We start from the raw sequence: 6,075 nt of genomic DNA on the forward strand, positions 1-6,075 counted from the left end.
GAGAACCTTCAGCGAGCACTCGACGAGCGCGCGCGGCAACGAGTACCCGACACCAGTCGACGTCAACTCTTCCCGCCGACTTAGGTATATCGAACCCCAATCCAGAATTTAGCAGCTGCGGCCCGTATAGCGAAGTCCATCCAGCCCTCGCAGTCAGAAGCTGGCAGAGGTTTGCTGCAGATCAGGGATTTGCTCCGGGCAGCTGGAGATCAGAATTCAGCCGTGTCTCAGTCGCGCAACAGAATTCATAGTCGATCCGTCACTGTGAATACGGTTCAGTCGGCTCACAGCCCCAGATCGCCTCCGCGGCGTGAAGGGCGCGAGAATCGGCGAGATCAATATGGCGACAGACTCGACCGAGATGATAGGCGTCGAGTGCCCAATTCCCCTCCGAGGGGAGGGTCTTACGCTCCTCGACAGCCAGATGACAGGCGTCAGTACAGTTCAGGGCGAAGGGTTCCAGTCGACCCCAGAGAACCAGGCTTCGACGCGCGATCCATTATCGTGCAAGGGTTGGTCGACCGGAACAGAGCCCATCGAGGTGGACTCGACAGAGATGTACCCACAAGCAGTCGAGTGCATGTTTCTGGTCCTGAATGCTTCAGCAGAGCTATCAGAGCCGCAGTTATCCCTCCCAATTTCAGGTTGGCGACAGGAGTCAGCAAGTTCACTGGTGAGTCTAAGCCTGAAACTTGGCTTGAAGACTACCGAGTGGCAGTTCAGATCGGTGGTGGGAACGACGAGGTGGCCATGAAGCACTTGCCTCTCATGCTGGAAGGTTCTGCCAGGGCATGGTTGACTCAATTACCTCCTAGCAGCATTTACACTTGGGAAGATCTGTCCCGAGTGTTCATCAGAACGTTTGAAGGAACTTGCAAGCGACCAGCTGGATTGACAGAGCTGCAAGTCTGCGTGCAGAAGGCTAATGAGACTCTCAGAGAGTATATTCAGAGGTGGATCACTTTGCACCACACTGTGGAGAATGTGTCTGATCATCAGGCAGTCTGCGCCTTCAAGGATGGCGTCAAGAACAGAGAACTGAGTTTGAAATTTGGTCGAACCGGTGACATGACCTTGAGTCGGATGATGGAGATTGCTACCAAGTACACCAACGGCGAAGAAGAAGACCGACTCCGAAGCGGCAAGCACAAGCCGAGTCAGTCGGAAAAAGGAAACACCAGTCGGAAACAGAAGCGGAAGGCTGAACCAGCAGCTCCTGGAGAGGCTCTGGCCGTAACTCAAGGAAAGTTTAAGGGGAAACCAAAAGGATCCTGGAACCCCAAGAAGGTAAAGGATAAAGAAGGGAACGACGTAATGGATATGCCCTGTCACATCCACACGAAGAAAGACGAAGAAGGGAATATCATCTACCCGAAGCACACCACTCGCCAATGTCGACTCCTGATCCAGCAGTTTCAGGGAAAACAGTCTAAGGACAAGGAGAAGGAGTCGGACAAGGCCGAAGACAAGGAGGACAGTGAGGGAGGATATCCGCATATTAATTCCACTCTGATGATCTTTGCAGATGTGGAAAGCAGAAGTCGACTGAAAGTGATTAACCGAGAGGTGAACATGGTTGCCCCAACAAAAGCAAATTATCTGAAGTGGTCTCAAACACCCATCACATTCGACCAATCTGATCACCCGACTCATATTTCCACCCCTGGGAGGCAAGCTTTGGTGGTCGATCCAGTTGTCGAAGGCACTCGACTGACAAAGGTGCTGATGGATGGTGGAAGTGGGCTGAACTTATTATATGCGGACACATTGAAAGGTATGGGCATTCCGATGTCCCGACTGAGCACTAGTAACATGAGCTTTCATGGAGTTATACCAGGGAAGAAGGCCGAGTCACTCGGCTAGATAGCTTTGGACGTAGTGTTTGGTGATTCGAAGCATTTTCGCAAAAAAAAGTTGACGTTTGAGGTCGTGGATTTTCAGAGTGCATATCATGCCATTTTGGGGAGACCAGCTTATGCACGGTTCATGGCTCGACCATGTTACGTGTACCTCAAATTGAAGATGCCCGGCCCCAAAGGAGTGATCACCGTCATCGGTGATAGGAAAAAGGCAGAAGAGTGCTTTCAGAAGGGCTCCAAGATTGCCGATTCCCAAGTGACAGCGGTCGAGTTCGAGGAGTACAAGCAAAACGCAGATCCGAGTGATTTGCTGCGATCAAAGAAACCCGCCACAGAGTCTGCATTCCAGTCGTCTGGGGAGACGAAGCCTGTTCATATTCACCCGACCGACCCCGAAGCAGCTCCGACCCGCATCTCCACAACACTCGACCCAAAATAGGAATAAGCGCTCATCTAGTTCCTCCGTGAGAACTGGGACATTTTTGCATGGAAGCCCGCTGACATGCCAGGTGTTCCCAGGGGACTGGCTGAGCATCGCCTAAGAGTCGACGCCTCTGCCAAACCAGTCAAAGAGCATCTTCGGCGGTCCGCCGTCCAGAAGAGAAAAGCCATTGGTGAAGAAGTGGCTCGACTGTTGGCGGCAGGATTTATCCGAGAGATATACCACTCCGAGTGGCTCGCTAATGTCGTCATGGTTCCTAAGAAGGACAAGTCGCTCCGAATGTGCATTGATTTCAAGCACATCAATCGGGCCTGCCCGAAAGATCACTTTCCTCTCCCTCGCATAGATCAAATTGTTGACTCGACCGCAGGATGCGAGAGGTTATCTTTTTTAGATGCTTACTCCGGGTACCACCAGATCCGTCTGTACGGGCCCGACGAGGTAAAAACAGCTTTCATCACTCCATTCGGGTGCTTCTGCTATATCACCATGCCATTCGGCCTCAAGAATGCCGGAGCCACATTTATGCGAATGATTCAGAAGTGTCTACTCACTCAAATCAGTCGGAATGTGGAAGCATATATGGATGATATCGTTGTCAAATCACGAAAAGGTTCCGACCTGCTCGCTGATCTCGCCGAAACATTTGCCAACCTCAGAAGGTATGATATCAAGCTCAATCCATCAAAGTGCACATTTGGAGTTCCTGGTAGCAAGTTACTCGGTTTTCTCATTTCCGAACGGGGAATCGACGCTAACCCAGAGAAGATTGGCACTATTCTCCGAATGAAACGCCCTGTGCGAGTACACGATGTCCAGAAGCTTACTGGATGCTTGGCCGCATTAAGTCGATTCATCTCACGACTCGGTGAAAAGGCATTGCCTCTTTACCGACTGATGAAGAAGGCAGACAAGTTCGAGTGGACTCCAGAAGCTGATGCAGCGTTTGCCGAGCTAAAAGCTCTGCTCTCCACCCAGCCGGTGCTTGCTGCTCCAATCAGCAAAGAGCCTCTGTTGCTCTACATCGCAGCCACAGGACAAGTCGTCAGTACTGTGCTAACGGTCGAGCGGGAAGAAGAAGGAAAAGCTCTCAAAGTTCAGCGCCCAGTGTGTCGTGGTTCTAAGCCTGACAGTAGAGTGGGGGGTAGGTATGGAGAGGCAAGGTCCTAGCTATGGAGAGGTTGTAAGCACAAAGGATGTACGAGTTCAGGCCCTTCTCGGAAGAAGTAACAGCCCTACGTCTCGGAGCCCGGAGGCGGTCGAGTGGATTATGAAAGTATGGATTACAAGGTGCCGAACCCTTCTGCCTATGGAGGGGGGTGGCTTATATAGAGTGCGCCAGGACCCCAGCCAGCCCACGTAGGAGAGGGTTTAAGGTGAGTTAAGTCTGGGGCGTTACTGGTAACGCCCCACATAAAGTGCCTTTACTATCATAAAGTCTACTTAATTACAGGCCGTTGCGGTGCAGAGTGCCTCTTGACCTCCTGGTGGTCGAGTGAGTCTTCGTGGTCGAGTCCTTCAGGCCAGTCGAGTGAATCCTCGTTGGTCGACTGGAAGGCGACCTCTTCTAGGGATGTCCTAGGGTAAGTTACTTGGAACAGGTCCATGACCCTACCCTAGGTACATAACCCCATCATTAGCCCCCGAATGGATTGAGGCTTCGAGTGAAGAAGGAGTTGATGTCGTTTCCGATTAACCTTTGCGCTATAGTTGTGCGCTGTTCTGGATCAAAGAATCTCTTCGTGGACAGGGAGCAATTTGTCTTCGGTCGACTCGATCCATTCTACTTTTTCGTCGAGTGATCTTTCGAGCTTCGACGATCTCCGAGCGACGGATCGCCGGAAACACCGCGCCTGACAGACTGATTTGTTGCTCGCGGATTCCGCGGGGTGCGAAATTTGGGGGCGCGCGCGAAGCGGGGCAGACCGCGGCGTTCGGATGGGACGGGGCATAGACGCCTCGATCTCCGCGCCGCCTTTTTCGCCACGTATCCAGTCCTCATAACTGCTCCCAGATATGATTAGATCGACCGGGCCCACATGTCAGCCACTCGGAAGGGACTTTATAAATGTGCCCGGCGAGGATTTCTGTGCTGCGCCTCAGCATTCTCCCTCTCTCCCTCTGCTTCCTTCCTCCCTGCTCAGCGCGCTCGCTCTCGCCCCCGCACCACTGCCCTTCGTGCATCTCGCCGGCGACCATGGCCAAGGAGAAGACGGCGGCGCTGGAGCGTGCCAAGAAGGCGTCGGCATCGGAGAAGGTGAAGGGGAGATCCACCAGCCGCAGAGGGTCCTCGTCCAGGTCCCGCCTGCCGAAAGGCTGGGTCCAAGGAGACTGGATCCAGTCGACCATCACGGAGAAGGACCTCCTCGACATCGCCAACGAGGGCTTGATCCCTCACGGAGCTGCGAGGTTGCCGGGGAAGGAGTGGCAGCCACAGCCAGAAGAGGGTGAGTGTGTGCTTCTGGCCACTCATGTTGATCGTGGGTTTTCCTTGCCGCCAAGCATTTTCTTCCGTGGCTTCTTGAATTTCTTTGGGGCGCAGCTCCACCACTTTATCCCAAACTCCATTGCCTATCTTGCTGCATTCGTGTCCATGTGTGAGGGTTTCTTGGGCTGTCGACCGCACTGGGGTTTGTTCAAACGTATCTTCACGTGTCGCTCTCAGACCGTGAAGAAGGCGAGCCCAGGTGATGAGAAGACCCGAGTCGTCCAAATGTGTGGGGGCCTGGGGATTCAGGTGAGGAATAATAGCACCTTCCCGCCCATGTCCTTTCCCGAGTCCGTCAGAGGCTGGCAGTCGACTTGGTTCTACTGCCAGGCCCAGTCGACGCCAGGGCAGTCGAGTGGACTCCCTCCGTTCACCATGGACCGAGTGAACAAGCCCTCCCCTCTGAAGCTGATTCCGGAGGAGAAAGCCGACGTGAAGATGTTGATGGAGCGCGTGGTGCAGCTGGTTCGGGAGGGTGTGACAGGCATGGACCTCTTGGAGGTTTTCCTCAAGCGTCGTATCCAGCCTCTCCAGTTCCGGAGCCACTGCATGTGGTTGTACTGTGGGCCCGAAGACGAGACTAGAGTCCATCCAGAAGAAGTCGACGACGCCACTCTGGAAAGATGGATGGTAGCCGTCACCAGAAACAGGGACAACCCGCGCGGAGCCAGAAGGATTCCTCCACTCGACCACAACAGCGACCCAAACAAGGTACACTTGCTCTGCTTTCCATTGTGTCCTTGTCGTATTCATTTCTGCTAACCCTGTCGACTGGTCGACTGATCCTTGTTTGGGCATCTGCTAGGCTTTCACCGAGCTGTACTCGATGCCCAATGGGGCACAAGCTTCGACTGAGGAAGGCGAGGCGAGCGGGGGCGAGGCGAGCGGGGGCGAGAGCCAGGAAGAGGAGGAATGGGACTCGGATGCTGCGGGGGATGATGACGACGACGATGATGATGAAGGTGATGAAGACGACATCGAGGACGAGGAAGAAGAGGAGGAGGAGGTCGTTCCACCGCGCTCAGAAAGGCGGTCGAAGCTTGTCCACGACCCTTCGACCGAACGTGGTAAGGGGGTTGCGACCGCCACTCAGTCGACCAAGCGCCCTCGGACCACCTCTCCGGCGCCGACTGAAAAGGCGCCGAAGCAGCCCAGGGCGGCCTCATCGAAGCCGACCAAGCTCCTGCCGAAGATGAAGGTGTCCATCCCCACCATATCAGGGTAATTGTGTTGCTCATATTTTCTTATTCTTGTGCGAACTTTATCTTTGGTCGACGCTGAGGTTG

Source organism: Triticum dicoccoides, chromosome 6B (assembly GCF_002162155.2).
Source record: "Triticum dicoccoides isolate Atlit2015 ecotype Zavitan chromosome 6B, WEW_v2.0, whole genome shotgun sequence".
In the NCBI taxonomy this organism is placed as follows: domain Eukaryota; kingdom Viridiplantae; phylum Streptophyta; class Magnoliopsida; order Poales; family Poaceae; genus Triticum; species Triticum dicoccoides.